The sequence below is a fragment of the Emydura macquarii genome, unplaced genomic scaffold, assembly GCF_026122565.2.
Source record: "Emydura macquarii macquarii isolate MOO-44397 ecotype Brisbane River unplaced genomic scaffold, CSIRO-AGI_Emac_v2 contig_1451, whole genome shotgun sequence".
NCBI classification, from domain to species: domain Eukaryota; kingdom Metazoa; phylum Chordata; order Testudines; family Chelidae; genus Emydura; species Emydura macquarii.
In genome coordinates, this window is record NW_027131588.1 from 10,987,581 (window position 1) to 11,010,521 (window position 22,941).

A 22,941-nucleotide genomic window follows, 5' to 3' on the forward strand; every position below is an offset into this window, starting at 1 on the left:
TTTGCAAACTGGGGGACATTTGGAGAAGGACTGAGACTCCCTCATCTCTCACTGGTTTGGTGTGACACCATCCTATCCCCTTTCTTAACATGCCTTGCAGGGAGTCCCCCCCACCTCACTTCAGCCAGGTGTCTTCTTTCTATAGTAAGAAGAATGTCATTGCCAGTACTCCCAGCCCTAGCAACTGAATGATTGGGTCACCAGCACCAGAGCACCATGTGTGACTGCCCAGTTTCCATCTCTGTAGCACCCAACATGATTTAGGCTGCAAAATGCAAGTGGGCTTGAGTTGTGCGAGCAAAGTACGTCTTTGCATGCAAAGTGGGCATTAGGGCACAAGAAGGGCATGCCTGTCGGTTCATCTACCTGTTTCTCTGTCTCTGACAGGTTTTATGTGGCTGGATCTAGCCCTACATAGGTTGGTAGTTTTGAAAATGTGACCCATGGAGCTATTTCTTAGAAGTGTGTATGGGAGCAAGTGAGCCAAATGAAAATGGGGAGATTTGTAAAACCCCCAACAATGCACTCTTTAGGTTAAAGCCTAGTATGAACTAAAATCCAGATTTAGCCAAACCAAAAGCAGGGTTTGAATGAAAACAATTATTCTACTTCATTGTTATAGTCACCATTTGAGGACACAACAAGGAAGTTCTGGGAGAGCACAGGATTCCCATGTTTTACCTTGATCTCTGCTTATTAGGCTACCTATTTAACCATGGCTTGTTACCTAAATACTGTAGGTAAATGAACATTTCATAATCAGAGGGTGAGCTCTCAGAGTGACTAAAGTACACCATATAAATAAATAAAGTGACAATCTGTTGTCTTCTTATGGATAAATAAGATTTGTTTGTAACCCACCCTGACTTTAATTCAGGTAGACATACAAACAGCATCTTTGGGCAGTTTACATTAGTTTTCCTCTCCCTCTCCCTCCCACTCACTCTCTCCCACCACATCACAGAATTTACCCAGTTTCTGGGAAAGATAATAACCCTCAGATGTTATCATTTACATTCCAAAAGTCACAGCAAGGGGCAGGGGGAAAAACAGTGTCTTATTAGCAGAAATATAAAAATGAAAAGAGAAGTTCAAGAAGGAGAAGGTCACTCCCAATGAGTTTAATGCTGAATATAATCCACAAGAAAAGTTACTAACCAAGTTTAAACAGTCTGGTCAAATGAAACTGCATGGGGCAATATGCTACAATAGTTTTATGCTACCTTAAATACCCTGGATCATTTCCCCCTTTTATGATATTCTGGTTTTGTGCCAGCGGTCCAGCTCTGGTAATCTGTTTTTTTATGGCCTCACTGACATAGAAAGTTCTGATTCCCTCTTAGAATTGTCATTTCAAGCTAATGAATTCCCCAGAGCTGCAGGGAAACATTCTTCTCTCCATGGCAACTCAAGCTTATCCACTCCAAATGCAGGTGGTGTCACTGCTGGTACCAAGTTTGGACTCATGTAATGCATCCGACCCAGAAGAAGGTATTATGATTTGTGTAAGATAGTAAGCTCTTCTGTGTAGGGACAGTCTACCATGCTTTGTTTGTCCAGAGCTTAACACAATGGGGCCACATTCCTGTTTGGTCCCTAGCTACTGCATGATTAATAATTATTAATAATTGTCAACACAACGAGAGTCTGCAGCTGGCGTAATAAGACATCCCATTTCAAAATTATAAGAGGGGCATTGGGAAACTCAATGGTATGAAGGTTCTCACCCCGAAACCCTGCAAGCTGCAAAGAGACTTGTGTATCTGGATTACCTGAATTGTACATAGTAATTGTTCGAGGCTTCCTAACCCATTTCTGGGTGTGTAATTTTAGCTGTATGCTGATGTAGAACGGAGCTACAGTTTGGCATGTTAAACAATAAAGTTTGCTGGGTGTGAAGCTATTGTGTGCGTGGTTAACAATTCAGGTAGCACTGACCTGCTTGCCTGTCTTACTGATACACTGGGACGTGTCTACTGGACTCAGCTCCCCCTATCTATCAGGAGGAGGAAGTCCCTGTATGGAGTCTATTTACAACGATTCCTCCGCCAGTGCAGAAGTCACTGTGCGCAGCCAAACCACGTCAGCACAATGCATCAACACAAAGGCCGAGAAAGGCCACAAAGACCATGGCAGGGAAAGCAAGTGAAGGGCTCACAGGGAAAGAGACAAAAGAAAGAAGCTGGAAATGACATAGGCCTTGTGGACACTTGAAAGTCCTGTCGACAAAAGTTTTGCCGACATACAGCCACCGCTATAATTAAATCGCTCTTGCGTGTCTTCACTGTCCTGTTCTGTCAGTGGAGGGCATTCACACCATCAGCTCTTTTGTCCACAAAGTGAGCAGTGCACTGTGGGGAGCTATCCCAATGTGCTACTGCACACTGGGTGCTTGGGGAAAGGTTTGCAACGCCTCACGGGACAGGCACAGCGTCACATCATGAAGGTTCCTGAATCCCATCGTTCCTTGGGCATCCGACTAGTTTGACAGCTGCTTTTAAACTGCCCTGTCAGCCAAGCTGACGCTGCTGAGCACAGACACAAGAAGCCCACAGAAGCGGGGAGAGGAGAGAGAGGGAGTGTGTGTGAGCGAGAGAGACGGACACAGATGGAGAGAGACAGACAGACAGACAGTGCGTGTTGGGGGACAGTCAGTGTGTCTGCACTCATCCTGCCTCTTGAAGTTTAGACAGCAGCAGCTGGAAGCAACCAATCCCAAGGCAGAAGCTGCTACACAGACAGCTCATAGCTGGCGTCCCTCGTTGCCCCACCCCGCTCAGCAGAGACGGGTGCAGTACACCCGCGGGGGTGGGGGTGGGGACATGGACTCTGGATGGCACATCAGGAGTTACACCCCTCCCCTGTAGTTTAGAGCAGGCAGGCAGGACCTGGTGAGTTAACTTGGAAACTTCCTGGGGCTTTGAAAGGGGAGCAGTGGAAACAGACGGCTGCAGGGCAGCAGAGCTCAAACCGCTTACCAGAGCAGCACTCACAATGGCATGCTGGGATAATCGGAGGCTATTTTCAGCGATATAACCTAAGGGCAGTGTCTACACACATGCTTTTTCACAAAAACTCTGCCAAAAAGGCTCTACACTTCTCGTCTAGGTGGTTTTATTTTGTCGACAAATCAGGGCAGTTTTGTTGACAAAAGGGTCATTGCAGCGTGTACACCAGGATTGTTTTGTTGACAAAAGGTGGCTTTTGTTGACAAAACTCTCTAGTGTAGTCCGGGCCATGGTGTTGAGAAGGGGTACAGTCAATAGGGGAGGGAGATGAAAACAGGGAGCAGAGACAGAGAGGACAAGTGAAAAAAAATATCAGGAAGAGAAAAAAAGGTGCAATAATGAAAGAGCAAGGACATACATTCATCTACCCACAGCACCCTTTGTCATACAAAGAGGAAACACTAGGTCCAGAAAAGCCACTGCAGATATTGGAAAGTTTGCGTCCCCTTAGAATGAACTCGCCATGCTAACGTCCATCTTGTGCTCTGTTCCTAGGGAAGGAAACGTGGCACACAGTCCCACTTTGGGTTATGCTTCTAAGGGGAAGATTTTCATTGCATAGCTCTCCCTTTGTTCTCCACTGCCAGGATAGGAGAGTGCTACCTATGGAGGCCTCTCCTGCTTTGCTTTTAAATGGCACGGAAAGTCAAAACTGAAAGCAAAAGTACCCTTCATAGCGTCCAGACAAGTAACGACAAAGCCATGGGAAAACAACAGAGCCTAGTGGCATAAGCTACAAGTAACTTGTTTACCAAAGCTCTTAACTGGTGAGGAATGTAAAAAGGGGCTCAGTACATTAGCCATGTTAACACTAAGAAGTTAACATCTGCTAACACAATGGCCCCACCAGTAGTCAGATTTTACTCCAGACCCCAAAATCTATATTTAACACTGCAGCAGAAGCAGAGTTACATTAGTTGGAGGAAGAGACCAATAAGAAATAAAGCAGCACTAAAACAGGCACAGGACCAGTAGTGTTATCAATGATAGTATCGAAGACTTTCCTGATTTATTCATTGGTCAGTGTTTCAAATGGAAACAGACTGATGGAGGAGGTGATGGCAGCAGATGAATCAGCCAGCTACATGTGGTCTCACAAGGAAGCCAACATCGGCATTGAAGAAAGAGGACCCTTTCCTGTACAGATGTTCTGAGAAATTCACTTGGTCAGTATTCTTGGTGCCATTATATTTAGGAGGATTATTTGGATCCAAATACAAACGGACTGTGCTGAACCACGTATTTGTCTTCACATTTATGGAAACTTAGTGTTGATGCATGTAGCACCACTGCCAACTACAGCTGTTATCCACAGACATGCACCGTCTTCCTGAAAGCCTGGTTTCCTATTCTTCCCACCATCACATCCTCTTAGGTAGGAGGCTGAAACTTGAAGACTGGGAATCAGGAATTCCAGTCGCAGCTCAGACTTCAAGCAAATCACTTACAACTCATTTCCAGAATAAAGACATATTGGACTATTATGATAATAAAAATAGCATAAATATGCAAGATTGAAAACTATTGCTAGAGGTAAGGAGGTGAGACATCATGAAAAAATGGTAAATGCCTAGGTGGATTTAATGGCTCATATATATATTTGTTAGTAAGTGCATAATCAATATAAATGTAGGCCTAGTTTAGTTTGGTTCATAAAATCTTTGAACACCACTTTTTTGGGAAGCAGTAAAAAACTGTTATTTCACTTTTTGGAATAATCTTGATCTGAGTATGAAATACTGAGGATGAAGTAACAATGACAGGTTATGATGACCCAGCCAAATACAAATCAGGATAAACAATGATAGCCCCTGAAGTCCCTGTCAGATATTAAGATTGATAGTTTTCATATTGCTAATAAGTATATAAGCAAGTACTATAATTTAGGGTGTAATGCAGAATCTCACAGAATAATAATAATAATATTTGATGACCAAATGTAACAAATCAGAGGAGAGGGATGTTGATAGAAGTTAGGTGTCATCTTGGGTATAAAAGGGTCTAAGGAGAGAAGTCTTTGCCTGTGTTTGTGTACAGCCTTACCTGTATATACTCAGCCAGATCATTGGTCAGTCACCCTCTGCTGATCACTAGGGTGTGACACTTTCTTCCATCAATCTTACTGTGTCTACACCAGGCATAGCGTTCACACCCCTAAGCGACATAGCTATGTCCATCTACATTTTTTGTATAAACTAGGCCATACCACAGGGCAAGCTGAAGTGTGAACTTTCAGTGCTCTAGCCTCCTAAGCACTAGCTGGTCATGTGCACCGTGCTTCTGCACACAAAAGTTTGACCTACTGCTGTCTGAAACTGTTCACACCTTCAATTTGAGTTGATTTGACCCAAAAACTAGAGATTTGGTTTTGATTTTCCCAAAAGAAAATTGAAAAAATATTGGCAAAAATCATAATTTCCTGTGGAAAATTTTGACTTTGACAAAACTGCATTTTCCATCAAAAAGGTTATTTGGATGGAAAATTGCTTACCAGGCCTAGCAGTAAGCTTATGTTGGGGCAAGAGGGGAGAGGGAATTTTTGACTCTTTATGAGTGGCTAGTTGGTTTGGAGCTGGCTGGAGGGATTTCTCCAATTTACACTTCCTAATTGCAGCCAGCTACAATGTTTCTAACAATATCCACAAATAGAGGAAGAGCTTTGTTTCCATTTAATCAGTGGATACAAAAATATCAACTTACAGATATAAAAGCGACCCAGGACCATTTCAATTCAACTGTGTTTTACAAGGAACACCTTTGCAAGAATGGCAAAAGAATCTAAGGCAAAGCCTCTTCACCGCATATAGTGCTGCACCTCACTTCTCTATATCCCCTGAAACCACAGACCAATCTCAGCAACAGAACTCTATTATCAGCAGTGTTAAAAGTCTATTATAATTTTATAGGGACACCATCCTTATTTCTGTGCATATCTGAGAGAAAGATGGATCATTAAACAGTAGCAAATGTCCTCTCTGTGCACCACAGATAGTTACATGGGTGCTATTGCAAATGTATCTCTATAAATTATTTGGGAGAGAAAGGAAGGGAAAAGTATCAGAAAAAGCTGAAGTGCCATTGGGCTTTGTTACTGATTCAGGAACAATGGTGCCAGGACACAAATCTATGATGAATTTAAGTCTTTTATCTGAGAGTTTGAGGGTCTGATTTTGAGACGCGGGACCTGTGCGCATTTTTGCACGTAATATGCACATGGAAGTATAGAAAATGAATGCACAAACCTGGCTTTTGGCATAAAAATAAGCATGTGTCCATTTGGGCATGCAAATGCCCACTGTGTATGTACAATTGCCATTCATTGCATATGCAAAGTAGGCACAAAACTGTATGTGCAAAATAGTGCATAAACCTCAGGCCTCAACTTCCTGAATATTGTGCCTCGGACGGCGTGCTGAGAGAGACAAAGAGTCGTCTTCTGGTTAAAGTGCAGGACTGGGACTCAGGAGATCTGGAGTGAGAGCCTGGCCCTGTTGAAGTCAGTGGCAAGAATGGATTCTAATTCCTGACTCCCCGAAAAGAAAGGCAGAGATGCTTGGGAGGAGAGGGAAGAAGGAGATAAACAGGGAGTTGGTGTTGTGGTTTCTTGGGGGTTAAGGGGGAAGGGAGGAGATGCCTCCTTTTCTGTGACCCAATGGCTCAAGGATGTAGCCATCATTGGGTTCCCATGCAGGCCTACTATTGTGCCACCGTGAAGGAGGCATGGCCTCTTACTAGCCTCAGTCATAGACCAGATGCTATAGAAACATGTTGGGCCTGGTGCTGTACAAACACAGAACAAAAAAAGATGGTTTCCACCCAAAGGAGTTTACATATAATTGAGAGCTGGGTGAAATTTTTTGAATGAAACTTTATTTTATTGTTTTGGTGAAACACACAGATTTGGTGACATCAAAACATTTTGCGAATTCATGTGGTTTTTGCTCAAGTGTTCTGTTTTGTTTTGTTTTTTTAAATCAATTTTTTTTAAAAAAATCAACATTTTGGATCAACATTTGTAAATGTTTCGATTTTTTTGGTCCCAAACTAAATTGGTTCAATATTTTCTCAGTTTGGGGGGAGGGAGAGGAGGGTAAATCAAATACATTTTTAAATGATCGAAATCCAAACAGAACATTTTGCTCGACCCAAAACAAAATGTATTGATGCACCAAGAATCTCAAATTCTGTTTTCAGTTCAACACTGACCTATTTTTCCCCCCTGACATTTTGGAATTGTCAGCAAACCGAAACAATTTATTCACCTTATTCACACAGGTCTACTCACAGTCTACAATCCTCACACCATGCTAAGGACCAGGACAATCTGACCCCAAATTTGTAGTTTCTCACTCTTATGGAAGGGAAAAGGCAGCTTTAAAGAACACACCGATGAAATAAGAGGATCGGGCAGGAATCCCCACCCGTGTACAGTATTGTACAATGGGTTAGATACTTCATGGGAGACGATGGCTATCCCTCTTTAAGTTTCAAATATTGTCCATTGTTGGAAGCAGAGCAAGAGACCGGGGGACAAATGATGAGATCCAGTATATCAAATGATTTGTTCTCTATCAGTTCCACCTCAGGGTTCTGGTGACATTATCAAACTACCTGGGCTGTGCGCGTGTATTTTATGACACTAAAGCTTCTCAATTGAATTATAGTTTTACATGGTACAGTTGGATGAACATCATTCTAGATGTAATAGATACATACTTATTACATAATTGTTAAGCCTCGAAGCAACTGAGGTTTAAATAACATTCAAATAACTGTCTAACTTAATTGAAATTCAATTTTTATTTGAAGAGTTTAAACTAGCTCCTCTCTCCCCTCCCCCATTTTTTTCTCTTCAGTGTTTATGATTCAACTTATTTCAGCTTTGAATACAGAATTGATCTGACTTCTCATGGTGTCTGTACTCTCCACCCTTTTGTGGAAGATGACAGTCCGTCCACCCTATCTGTTACCTTATTTCCGGTTTTTAAAACAAAAGCTGCACTGCTGTGACTTTGTCACAAGCCCCATGTAATCACATGCTGCCCCTGGTGCAGACCAGGGAACATACGGCGATTCACAGTCACAATCTGCCCATGGGTTCCCCTCTTACTCCAGGGGGAAAGCAATGAGGGAGATCTAGGTTGGATATTAGGAAACACTTTTTCAGTAGGAGGGTGGTGAATCATTAGAATGGGTTACCTAGGGAGGTGGTGGAATCTCCATCCTTAGAGGTTTTTAAGGTGCAGCTTGACAAAGCCCTGGCTGGGATGATTTATTTGCGGTTGCTTTGAGCAGGGGGTTGGACTAGATAACCTCCTGAAGTCCCTTCCAGACCTAATCTTCTATGATTCTATGACTGTCCCTATCAAATCGAGACTTCTGGTCAGCCTACCGTATACACCTTACTCCCGTGCACGGGTACATAATAGAGCTCACGATTGAGCCCTAAAAAATAAAACAGATTTAAGTTTTGGCTGCTTCCTTAGTCCAGATTATAAAGATGTCCTAAACAAGGAGACGTTAAGCTGCAGGCAGGAAGTGCTTCTTGAGTTCAGACCTATAGAACAAAATGATGTACTTAATAATGTAGAACCTCTTTCAGCACCAAATGTTTGGCCCAAACACACAACCAAGCATCTGTATTTGTATCCAGAATTGCAATGACTGCATGCCCAAATGACTGTTTAGACAATCTGACTAGCTGTTTGAGCATTTGCTCACTCAACTCACACATATAATCACAGACACTATATAACATTCCTGCTCTTGGAAGGAGTAGCAGACTCGCAAGCTACCTTTTGTTGTAGAGGGGGACAAATAGCCACACCATATCAGCATGTGTTACACAAGCACAGAGGTTATATGGTGAGGGGAGGGGAGCATGCAGAGGGACCAATTTCACAACAATATACACAAGAGTCTCTTCAAAGGACCTTATGGGAATATAAATGGACACATTTTTTGCCAGTAGCCCCTGAATCCCTTTTAAAAATTCTTTCTATTAGTGTCTCACAGAAATTCTTTACATTTTACTAGAAATGCATTCAGCTTTAATCACAGAACCCTAACCTGCATAAAAGCCACTGGTTTCGTGTGATCGTTAAAACACAAAGCACAGCCCAAATTTGTTGGAAGGTTGAACTAAGGTTTATAAACAGAGCAGGTCAGGAATTTTCTAACAACTCTTTTGTTGTTTTAGTTGTTATTATTGTTGGGAAATATCAATTTGTCAAAACCAAAAATTTTGGCATAAACCTACTAGCGTTGAGGAAACTTTCATTAAGAACGTTTCTTAGGTCCCAAATGGAATTTTGGGTCAAAACCAGATAGAGACTAAACCTCAGAATAGTCAATAGTCCAGCGGTTAGGGGACTTACATGAAACGTGACATGTCTCTGTTCTGATGAATATTATTTATACAAAGTAAAACAGCTTCAACAGCGTGATTCAGAGCAGGGACTTGAACCTGACACTCAACACCCCAACTAAGTGCCCAAGACATTGAGCTAGTGGTTATTCTGAGGTCATGCTTGCTCTCCAAATAGATAAAATAGATAGATTTTTAAAAATTCTCAGGTGCAAACCAAAAAATTTGAAACCTCAAAACTTCACATGAAACTAAATTCTTGTTTTGTAGTCAACCTTCTTCATGAATCCTTTGGGCAAGCATTGATCAAGTTTCAGTTCAATCTTGGCACATATATGGATTGATTTAAAGACTATATGAAATTCACAGTCTCACATGGCTTCAGTGAAAAGGCAAGTGATATTTAGGGATTAAGTTTGGCTTTGAATTTGGGGGTTTGATCAAAGCACAACATGGCGGGGGGGGTAAAAAATCCACATGGATCAACACCTGCCCCACAAATGTTTGCATGAATCCCAGTGAGCTGAAGCATCTCTTTATAGTTCATAGTCATCGTTAAAAAAAATATTTGCTTCATTTGCGAGAGAGAGAGATAGAGGATTAAAAGGGAAAGAAGTTTACGTAATATATGGGCCAAAGCCTGAAGTCCTTATTCAGGAAAAACTGTAATTGAAGTCAATGAGCTCTTCTTGAGTAAACAAGGAGAAACTGAATTTTTTTTGTAACCAGTTTCAAAGCAGCCTCAAGCTTTCATGTTGAATTACCTGGCATTTGTCAGTTTCTGCCCTGGCCTCACTGCTATTAAATTATATTTTCTGTTGCCATGAATGGAAATCTGTCTTGCTCTATTATCCAGCTCTCCCTGTGTCTTTGGGCTTGAAGTTAGTTTGTTTTTTGTTTTCATCCCTAGTAATTTAACAGAAGAGATGTTGGGCCTGATCCTGAAGTCCCTATTCTGGGAAAACTCCTGTTGATGCTACTGAGATTTTTCCATGCATAGTTGCAGAATAGGAGTCCTTTGGACTCCTTTCATTGTCCTTATAGATAATCTCTTCCACTGCTGGTCCTCCACTTCAGCTCCATTTATGCTTCTGCTGCTGTGTTCCACTAAAATTAAAGTGAACATCAGTATGGTCCAGATATCTGGACAACAGCGACTCAATTAGCCCCCTTTCCCAAGAAAAGAGCACTAAAAGCCAAAGATGTTTGGGCCTGATCCCACTGGAGTCAATAGGAGTTTTCCGATTGACTTGAGTGGACTTTGGATCAGGCCTTCAATGCCCAACACAAGGCTTGACGTGGCTAAAAATCAATATAACACAACTATTTAGTTGCTTAAGACAATTATATAGTCCAGGGAGAAGTGGGTGGGAGACAGACAGACAGACAGACAGCTTCACATTTTCAGATAGCACTGACAAAGATTCAAGAAGCTAAAATCCAACAGAGAGAAGGCTGAGGAGGAGGTGTTATTTAAAAGAAATTTTCTTGGCTTTTTCAAATGTTATTCTCAGCCCTTTGTAACTTTTTGTCCTCCTTACATTGCATCCATTACATGATCCTGTTTAATGTCATGGCACTGATTTATAGTTGATAATTATTTTGGTTTAATAGTTTTAAAGGTGTCTCTTGTTTTACTGTTTGCCATCAACAGAGTCTCTCTCTCTACAACATGCCTTTGGCTAAAAAGGAGTTTATTACTCCATAAAAATGTCCTCAGCTAAATAATAAATAAATTCAACCCCCCGTCCTTTTTATGATTCTGTTTTTTTATAAATTTGGGGTGAATATTTATGTTTCTGAAGGTTAAAGGACTGCTGTCATAAAAACTGAAGGCCTCTGTGTAGATACAACACAGGCAGTTGTAATACACATTTGACCACAATGACCCACCAGTGACCCAGCTCTACTAATAAGGAAAACAAAGTGCTTAGTGAGTCCCCTTTGTGCAGTCTTGTGGGGCCAGACGTGTGAAGCTTAACCAAAGTTAACAAACAACAAAAGCATTAATGGAGGAACAAAATTGCTCTTTGGTGGATCACGAGAGGCTCAGTCCTGTCGATTTCTATTTTTTTTAAAAAGGCAAAACCTCAGTAAAGTCAAGCCAAAGTCTGTGCTTGAGTAAGGACTGCAGGGTCTGGCCCAAAATAAACATAAATCAAACGAAGAAATATTCTGAAGCAGATCCACAGCTGGTGCTACGGGTGTTGTTTTGGCACAGAGTTGCTTTGCAAATACCTTGGTTCTGCTGCCACACACAGGACTTGGTACTGCCTTGGATTAGCTGCAGAGCTGATAACATGATGTTTTAAGCTATTGCAGGACTGAGCAAATATATAAGCAGTTACCACGAAGGTGCTATGAAGCATAGAATCATGTCAATTTTGTCACTGACTGTTGTTTTTTTTTTTTTTAATAGCTAAAGGGTACCATGTCCATGTCACACAGGCCAGGTGCCTTTTGCTCCTTCTGCACCCTTTTCTCCAGTCATCTCGGCCCCAACCCAGCAGAGCAGTTGGGCATATGTAACTTAAAACAACTGACACTCATTGAAGTTAGTGGGACTGCTCAGGTGCTTTGATTAATGCAGGAGTTGAAGTAATTTACTGGATTGGGGCTTTAGCACACAACATTTGAAGGGAATGAACTGGATCCTTTTTAAAGAACAATTTTCCATTCTTATTCCAATCATTTAGACAGACTATGAATACCTGAAGAGTTTTTAAAGTAGCAAGGGCGAGGCAGGCACCCAGTTCCCAGTGAATTTAGTTGGGCACTTACCTTTTCTTGTGCCTTGGAAAATCTCCCCATTTTTCCCCACTATCTATAATAATGAGGCTCCCGCATTTCCAAGCCCTATGGTGCCACGATTCTGTAGCCTCTTTACCCTAGGTTTAGGATTTTCTGGTAGCACACAAGAGCCATTTGTTAACAAAAGCAAATGCCATGAAGGAATGTTGCACCTTAAACTTGAACTTTATTAAAGGGAAAAGAATTGAATTAAACAAAAAGTTGAAATGACAGGACCAAATTGAACCCTGAGGTAACTAGTAATACACTCTACAAATGTCACTGAAAACCTGTACTCATTTAGAACAAGGCTGAATTTGGCTCTGAATTTGTCCAGACAGAGACAGACAATTATTGCAGAAAAAATTACTATTGGTATTCTTACGCTTTTTTTTTTTTTTAAATGCACTTTGTGTTCACTCCTCCCCCTTTTATGTTGTATCTCCATAAATAGTCTAACAACTGATTCTATTAAGTTACTGGCAAGAATATTTGCTGAGATGGTGAATTTTAAGTGAACATTGCAGAAGCAAAAATGCACTGGAAACCTGATTCTAATGGTGATATTAGGGTGTGTTTACATAGCAAATTAAAACCTGGGGCTGGCCCATGCCAGTGGGATTCTCCCACCCCACAGGGTCCCAGAGCTCAGGCTCCAGCCAGAGCCCAGAAGTCTACACAGCAACGAAACAATCCCACAGCCTGTGCCCCGCACGCCCGAGTCGGCTGTCATTGGCCACAGGTGTCTAGTTGAGGTGTAGACGTACCCTCAGAGAAACAATGTGGGTGAGATAATACCTCTGTGATGTCTCTCTAATATCCTGGGACAAACACAGCTACAACTACACTGCATCCAACAGTGATGCACACTCATAAGGAAACAAACATATCATGTGATCTAGTCCTATAGCAGCTTAATTGAATTTATCATCAACAGGGTACCTGTAGTAAACCCAAGTCATTGCACTGGAGAGTTGAGTTCCCTTTGCTGCAGAAATAATAACATGCACAATAACTCTTAAGCAGCCGGTATGGTATGTGTCCAATCAAAGCAGCTTAAAGTTTGGCTATCTGATACTTGCAATGGACTGATCACAAAAAAAAGCTACAGCTGAAGCATTATTTACAGAAATTATTTGGGAATTAATAAATATATGGGATAAAATCCTGACCTACTTGCAGATAATTCCAAAACAGAAAAAGGAGGTGGAATTCATAAATAAATGATTATTTATTAATTATTTGCCTAGCACTAGTTATCAATTAAGATATTTTTCCTGGGAAAACACCAGGTCTTGTGCAGATTTCATAAACTCCTCTGTGTGATACTTACAGTCTAAACAATTCCAACTCTGAGTCTCAATAAAGGACTCAGTTCCCTAAAGACAAATCAAGACACAACCCACCATTATTGTTCAGTTCCCAGCTTCTTATGACTTTCCTGAATTCTCTGTGTGGACTGTACGCCTGGTACCACACAAATCTCCCAACTTAGACAGAGAGTTAGTCCGAGAGTCCATTTTCATTTAACATTACTGTATGCATGTAATGATTAAAGAAGAAAAATACCTCCTGGATGGTTAAATGTATATCTTTCATAGGGCAAAATATAGTAAAGTCCCCCGAACGAAGAACTGGAAATATCTGAATAACCCTGTTAAATGCACGCTCTCTTCCCTGCCCTCACCCGCCATCCCTGCCACTCTTTTCCAGCCTCTTCTTTTTCCCTCTCCTCTGAAGTTTGCATCTTTTCTTTATCTTATTCTATTTTTTTTTTCAAATTTCTCTTTCCATAAAATAAGCATAAGGCAAAACAAGATTTAAGACTGACTAGATTTTTATAAATAAATTGTGTTTGTTTGTAAACTGTGCAAAACAAATTGATTTATATTTTAACCATTCATATTATATATAATTAAACGTGTGAAGTAGGTTAAGGTTAGGTAGTAAATGGCTAACACGTTAAGAGAAGTTTATGTATAGTTTTTTATATTTGGTTTTTTCTGTGTGTGAGAAAGCGTGCATGCATGTGCATATAAATACATAAAAATTTAATAGAAAAACAATTCCTTAAATTCCATGGCTATATCCTTATTGAAGAATATGACTGGATGCTTCAGTCATGGTCCAAAATGCTACCTCTTACAGTACTGATTAGAGCTGGGCAAAGGCTGCAAAAAAAATCAATAATTATGCACTCAAAAATTAATTCCATTTGGACCCTGTTTGTGACCCTTTTGTATTCATTTTCCACCAACATTAAAGTGAGTTTCACTTACATAAATGTTCCCAGAGAGTGGATTTCAAGATCTCAGGCTCTTATCAGAAGACATGGGATGAGGCACTGTGTCACTCCTTGACACAGCAAGGAGGCATGTTTCCCATAACCTTCTATCAGAGCCCTGGCACAAAGACAATTAAAGAGGTCAGACAAGACACTGACTGCACCCAGCACAATTAAGAATCTGCATGTGAACACAACTACTTTATGTGAATGGGATGAGAGAGAATTACTTTTAAACTCTGTATACAGCCTATTAACAGTAGTCAAATCATTCTAGAAAAGGTACTTTGGCTACTCCTGGGAGATCCAGAAAATATTCAAACTCTAAATTCCCTCATCATGCTTACCTGTTACCTCCCCATGAGAGGTTCAAAGCCCCAGTGGCTTCTTAAACCCCTCCTCGTTAAGGGAGGGGGAGGGAGGGAAGAGATGGGAGAAGGGGAAATAAGACCTGCATGCATTCAGCAAACACAAACAATACCATGTGATTTATGCAACCAGTCATAACTAGCCAATACAGCTCAAATTTGAATACTGAGCATCATATGGTGAACCATTTACTGGGAGTAAAAACAAGACAATAAAACAGTTAGCAATGCGTTGATTGATTTCAAACAGCAAGTAAATTCGAGGAAAGCAGGATTCAGAAAAGCATCTGAATATTTTGCTGATATTAGTTGCTCACCTATATTAATGCCACAGCTATGTTTTTGACTTCTATTGTAACAGGTTATTTCTAAGGTGTATCATAAATTACTTTAAAGCCTGAAACTATGAATCCACTTTAAATGAGGCAGGGTTTCAGGTTCTCTGGAATTTACAATCCTGGGCAGTAGGTAGGTTAAATGGGGAAATCCACAAATTTGTTCCTCACAACCATTCTCTCTTCCTCCCCAACACCTGCCCAGAACTTCCCTACATGCCATTGGTATCTTCAGAATGGCCTGGGGCCCCCCTCCCATCTCCTGCTTTCTCTCCCAAGGTTGTCAGGAGAGAATTGGTCTGCCGTTCCTCCCCCACCTCTCCTGGCATTACCCTGACGATACAAAGTGAGGGAAAACAAGCTCAAGTGGTTTCCCCTCTAAATGGAGGGACATCTTAGTCAATGGAACATTTACACTAGGATACTCTTATACTTCAGTTGTCATGTTTGATGTATTTGTGTTTGTACATCCTCCTATACAGAGGTCTGGATAGTCTAACAATGGGATTCTTTAGCTCTGTATGTCAGTCGCTCACATAGTCACCAATACTGGATTTTAATGAGATTATTAACGTGTCTGAAGTTATCCATGTGCTTCAGTGATTGCAGGTTTGGGCCATATGCATAAAAGTGTGCCAAATTTAGTGACACAAGACGATACATCAAGCACTTGCTGGAAGAGAAAAAACACACAAAGATTCCTTAGATGCGTAGTCAATAGGAAGCTCTTTGCCTACTTGTGACTTTAGACACATTTCTTCTAACTCCAGAGATCTTACTCAGGGATGTCATGTGATTCTCTGATACTCTTTGGAGGATGGTGGATCTATAAAATAGTGAATGGATTGTAGTCATCCATATATGTAAGGTTTTCATCTGTGACAGATGTAATATTGATAAGCCAACAAGCGAAATTAAATGCAAGCTTCTAATATAATGTAGAAATATTCTATGATTGAGTTAACTGTTTCAAAACACCATGTCTAGAAGAATATAACTGAATCAAAATTGGCTATAGAAAAAGGGGGGGAGCGCTGCAGCATTTTGCAACATACAGCATGCCACAAGTACAATAAAAGGCAAATCCTATCGCATTCAGCTTTGTCTAGTGAGGCATGTGTAGCACAGGTAGCATCTTGTGATGCACTTTTCACTTCACATGCAGCCCTTGATCAGGCAGGTCTTTCCTCTGTCTAGAAGCAGCAAACTCCCTAGCCAAGCCTCCTGAGCTGAATAAAAAAAGCAGTCAGATTTCAGGACACTGGTGGTATAGAATAGTTGGCCTATAGGCAAAACAGTCAACTTTATATTGAAACCTGAGCTGATATTTTTGTTAAAAACACTCTGTTTAAATAACAGTTCAGTTATGTTTGAGTCATTAACAGTTTTAAGGAGGGAACAAAATCCTCTAAATAAAAAGAAACATCCATCAGCATCTCACAAAAATTCTTCCCTGTACATCTGGGGACTAATATGAAGCCCACAGAAGTCAATGGGAGTCTTCCACCCAACTTGAGTTCCAGCTTTGTCTCCCTTGTTTACCAGGGATCACACACCCATCTGCAACTCTATCCAGAACATAGAAGCATCTAGTGGCTGAACAATATATTGCAAGTAGAGAGCAAGGTGGGCGAGGTAATATATTTTATTGGACCAACTTCTCTTGGTGAGAAAGACAAGCTTTCAAGCTTACACAAGCTCTTCTTCATCTGTCTATCTAAGAAGTTGGTCCAATAAAAGATATTACTTCAATCACCTTGTCTCACTACTATCCTGGGACCAACACAGCTACAACACTGCATATTGCAAGTCAACATACTATAGCTCTACAGTACAAGTTAAACTGAAGCACATAACTTTACACTTGATCCAGGGCCCACTTAAGTCAATGGAAACACTTCCATTGACTTCAGTGCCCATCAGATCAGACCCTAAATGACTAAATTTAGAATTTCAAATGCATTTAGAGAAGTTTTGATGGGACATGGTTACTACATTCAATTGATATTGCTAGTCCCCAGTTACTCCTGTACATTCTCCCTCTTCCTTTGGAAATTTCCAAGGATACTTTTTCCCATTTGGGACAGAGCAGTAATCACCCTGCTGGTCACCTGCTTGGACTTCAATATCCTTTCTCCCCATACTTAATTACAAAATACACTTAAATTGAATGACACCCACATTTTAATATATTGAATTTAGACTTTTTATTAGTACAGATGTAAAATCTTCAACATCATGAACCTCCTCTAACAGTCTTGAAGATTTTCTTTTTAATAACCCAACATATAATAATTGTATTAGCAGAACACACTGGGTGAGATTATTTTTCTAGTACTTGCAAAATGAATATCCTGGTTAAGCCTTCCTGGGAGGATGTACTGACATTTCAGATTATATTACAGGACAAGAGAGACAATCTCCTTGTTAAAAAGCTTTGCAATAGCTGCAAGATTTAGAGTTATGCTGTTTTATCTATTGTGTGGCCTATATTAATACCCTACACAGCTAAGTACATTCTGTGTGGGGGAAAAAATTGATAAACTGCAGTGTTTTCCTTTTTTAAATCCATGGACATAGACACCTAATGCAAAGTTTCTAACCCACCACTTTCCATCACCTGATGTCTTTCACTGTATGTGTTTTATCTTACAGGAAGGATGGTATCATGGTAAAAGCAGACTGGGACTCAAAATTTGGATCCAGTGTCTGGCAGTTTCATAGATTCCTGTGCAACGTCGGACAAATTACAATCCCTTTGTGCCTCTGCCCCCCCATGTATAACATGGGCATAACTGTACTTAATTTCTTTCCCTTTCTGTCCATTTAGATTCTATTATTATTATTATTATTAGTCTTGTTTATTACAGTAGTGCTTCAGGCCAACCAAGAATGGGGCCCCATTGTGCGAGACATTGTAAAAACAGAATAGTAGATGGTCCTTTCCTTCAAGTGCTTACAATCTAAATAGAAAGGACAGTTACAGGACAGAGAAAGGAGTAAAACACACAAGCAGAGTGAACGAAGCAATGACACCAAACGTCATGTTTATTTATAAGCTAATGGGAAGGAAAGGGGGTAAGAGGTGGACAGAGCTAGGCAGAAGAGGGTAAAAGGGTTTTCCTCAGGTCACAGATTGTTTCTTATTATGATAACAGGCAACACCTAGCATGATAGAATTACAGCCTCTAGGAGCCACAATAAATAAATAAACAAACAAACAAATAAATAAATAATCTTCTACAATAATAAATCCGGGGATTTAAAAGACATTTTACTGCTCTATTACAAACCAACTGTCTTGTGAATATTAATAGCCAAATTTTCAACAAGGCCTCAAATCCAGCATCCTCCACATTTTCATTCTCAAATTTGCTCTCACACTGTTGAGCAACCAACCTTTCTTGGATCCCCAGTCTGCAATCAGCACATGCAGACTGAATTTGCATATCCTGAGCGGTGGGGACTGACCTGAGTGGTGCGGGTAGGAATTTTTACTTGCTCAGAAGTGGCAGCCCAAATTTTAGGCGTACAAATAAAGTCCCTGCTCTTGCAACACATGCACAGGCCAGGGGGGCAACCGTATGCAACTTGTTGCAGGATCCGGGCCTCAAACGCCACTTCTATAATTCAGCCCTAAGTGTTCTAAGTCCGACTTTTTCTGTAATATGTGCATCACTGATTGTAAAACGGCAAACTTTAATGAATCTTGAGTCTTCCATGACTAATTATTGCTCATATAAAAGGGTGTTAAAACCCATATTCTCTCCCTCCCTCCCCCATTAAAATATGGCTCGAACCTTGTTTCTCCAAGGGGCCCTGTATGTTGTAGGCACCACTGAGGCAATCCTGCAAGGCCTTAAAGACAATGAGACTCCTGTGAATAAGAGTTTGCAGGATCATGCCCAATAATAAACAAATAATAATTTGAGTAGTGTACAACTACAAGAAATGAGTAATATGAGTATTTCACAAATGTTAATGAATTTATCTTCACAACACACTTGTGAGATAGGAGAATATTACTAGCTCCACTTTGCAGAGGGAGAAACTGAGGGTCACAGATGAAGTGACTTGTCCAGCTTTACACAAGTGAGACTGGCAGAGTCAGGAATTCAACCCAAGTTTCCTGAGTCCCAGTCCCTGCTTTAACAAGTCCATCTTATCTCCCTATATGCAGGGAAAGCTCTCATTGTGAAAACACTTATAGTACATTCACTCCAGTTCTTTCTTTCTCCATCAGCATTTCTAAAATACTTATTTCCTTAGGATCAAGGTGCTGATTGACAAGTCAGATGCATCCCATCATGAACCAGAGACTTCAGCAGTATTGTTTTCTACAATACTAATGTTGACTGATTCAGGAAAGCAGTAAACCGTGCTTAAAGGTAAGCAAGTGTTTGAGTACCCTTCTTGAGTAGGGATGTTTTCCTGAATCAGGTCCTTTAAAGAGTTTGCTGAGTCAGGCCCCTAATCTCCCTCGTTTTTCCCTGGCATTAGAAAAATATATTGCAATATTCTACAGTAATTGTGCACAATGTTAGAATTTACAATAGCGTTGTTGCACTGCTTTCGACATTGCTTTCAAGTACCATATTGGAGGTTATTTTAAAAGTAAGAGACCTTCTTGCAGGTCCCCCCCAAGATAGTCTTCTCAAAAAGTTTGATAGTGTTTAGACTTTCAAACCTGATTTCAGCTTTTTCCCTGAGCTGTGCAGTATACAAAACCATTTGACAGTACTGCCTGGTTTTGCTGGATATGTAGTAAAGATTCAGAAATAGTGTTAAAGCAGAGGCAGAAAAATACTAATAGAGTTCAGGGCCAAAGCGGAGCTGTCCAAAGCTGTTGTTTATACGTGGGTTTAATTTTGCCTGAACTGCTTGGTCAGCTTAACATAAATCTGAAAAAAGGCCACCGTCACACAAAAGAAATATGAACTGGAATTCACAGGCACAGAAAAAAAATCTGATCTCATCCATCTATGCGAACAAAATTACTTTGTTAATGTTCTTTTTGATTCACTGTCTCTAGTTCAAGATGATGGCAAACCGTCTAGGGAAGTTGCCTTCTTGAAAAGGCCCTGAATTGCTGGATCTGAACCTATTGTTCAAAACCAACACCTTTTGAGGAAGTACATTGCTAAGCTTGCATTTTTAACCCTCCAAAGAGGCACTTGGTTACTGTTAGAAGGAACGATTTCCCCCAAGATTAACCATTACATGAAGGGTAGGAAACTGTGTAGAAATATTGTACATTGCTTTTCAGTATTTTCTGCTCAACACTATTTTGCACGGTACTTTGACTTATGCTGTTTATTGTCTAAATTGTTCTTCAACACTATTTGTCACTGAGGCTGGAATTTGTGGTCTAGTAGCAGTTTTCTACAGCACAGTATAATAAGTGGATCATCACAGCATACAAGGTACAGTATTTTGGTATGACCTGATGTATGCAGTATTTGGGGTGTGGTTCAAAGAAGCAGCATTTCTCTTACTAATGTATCAATGTTTAAAACTAAAACAATCAAATGCAAACACAATTATTCCAAGGCAAAGTTCAGAGAATTTAAACAAAGGCAAGATTGTAAATTAACTAAGCTATGGTGAAGTCAAAGGAGTTATGCCAATTTATGCAAGCTGAGGATCCTGACTCTTCACTCGCTTACACCTGTGTAAAGCAAGAGTAGCTCCATTATAATCAACAAAGTGACACTTACATAAAGCCAGAGTGAGAAAAGAATCAGGCTCAAGGTTTTCATAGTAAAGTTAACTCCACTCCCTAATACCATATGTATATTGGAGGTTGTGTGGCTAGAGTACTGGACTGGGACTCAAGAGGCCTGGGTTCTATTTCTAGCCCTGCCACTGCCCTATTGGATGAACTTGTGCCTCAGTTTCCCCAGCTGTAATATGGGGATAATACTACTTATGATCAATTACACTTGCTTTGAGATCTATGGATGAAAGGGATGTAAGAACCAGATAATATTGCTATTATATGTACTATTTTGTAAAATTGAAAATCCTCAACATGACCTAGAATTCAGTACTTACACTTTACTCAGGCAAAATTCCTGTTTAAATCATCAGGCCAAATTTATCCCTAGAGTAGTTTTTTTGGGCTATATTTTGATCCCTTTTACACCAATTGCAACTTTATTGAAATGCATTGTTTTGGGTTTAACCTTTGATTTACTTGACACTTGTGCGTTTATAGTCTCAGGGGTTTTTTACACTAATATCCTTGTATTATTTAAAAGGGAGTTAGGCAAAAATAAAGTTAGAAATCATACCTTTAAATTAAGAGAGCAGACTAACCCTAGTGTAAGTGGAAATTACTCCATCTGAGTCCATGGAATTGCACCTGTTTACACCAGGCCTAAATTTAGCCCAATCAGTGAATATGGTCATTATATAGTCAAAATGCGTGATCCCACAACACACCTTCACACAAACTCAGCAAGACAAATTCTGCCAGTGTAACTGGCATAGCTTACATTGGTGTTGCAAGAGAGCAGTTTGTCTCGCTTTCTTTGGATATGCAATGTAATCATTGTGTATTCTAAGAAGGCACCAGTGCCCTGAGGAAACGTGCTTTTCTTTGAGACATCAGGGAGTCAGTGAATACACCAAGGAAAGCCTGCGGGAACACTGACAGACCCTCAAATATAGCAGATGTCATTTTCGTGCAATTTCATTCATTACGTTGTCTATCTTATACTGCATTCATCATCATGGTATCTGAGCACCTAATGTGATCAATGTACTACAACAAACAAATTTGAAACATTTTCCTAAAGGAACTGAAAATACATTTTATAGAACATGGCCAGTTTCTGAAAGAGCAAGAGGAAAATCTCTAATAAAGTAAACTTTTTGTCCTTGCTTGACATCCACACCTTCTGTATAAAAAGCTATTCCTTAGATTAGAGGAAACGATGTTTCAAATAATGAGCTGCATTTTTAAAAGAGGGTAAATCTATAATGGGATTTCATGCAGAAAAGGAAGCCTAGATATATCAAAGGTAAGTTTATATGGCAGAGCCATACATTGAGTGTAACCGTTATAAATTAATGGTTTCCTATCAAAAATGATAAATTTTATTGAGTGGCATCCTAGATTCTGAAGGCAGATTTGTTGAGTATTCATGTGATAACAGAAGATTAATGTTTTCTGCATAGATCTTCCCAAATTTAGTTCTTTGTGAGATATTGAACAATTTATCCCTTTTTCTTTTGAGTTTATCAAAGCCACAAGACATAATCCATTCTTTATTTGAAGAAACAGGATTTGAGTCATCATTCACAGAATATGCTTCTTTTACAAATGTCCAGATTTTTTTTTAATACGCTATATTTGCTAAACCAAGGTACATGGAATAGCCAAGTAAACAGATGAGCCAAGATAAAGTTTGTAGATAGCAAACTTGAAATAGCAGAAAAAATATTTGTTCCTTTAGGGCAATGTGATTTTTAAAAAGCGATCCAGCACAGTTTAAAATTGTCAAAAATTCAACAATCCTTTCCCAAATTAAACTGTTGAAAACAATTAGCTATAGTTACTCATTTTCTCTTCCCACTTTTTTTCATTGGGTAATGGTAAGTAATGTAGGACTGGGTCATAGAAATTAATGAATAATTTCTAATAAATCATTTGTTCAATGGATTTGGCCTCTTCTTGTATTTGTGAATGGACTATAAATGGCTTGAGTTTTTTTCACATGGATTTGTTACCTGAAATTACTTCAAGAATTATTCATAGGAATAATTCTTGGTCTGCAGATATGAA

At 40.0% G+C, this 22,941-nt stretch overlaps 1 long non-coding RNA gene across 1 annotated transcript in view; it reads right to left on the reverse strand.

Moving 5' to 3' along the window:
- The window catches only part of LOC137156545 (uncharacterized), a 132,325-nt gene that overhangs the window by 33,082 nt on the left and 76,302 nt on the right, over positions 1-22,941 (reverse strand). The window lies entirely within an intron of this gene.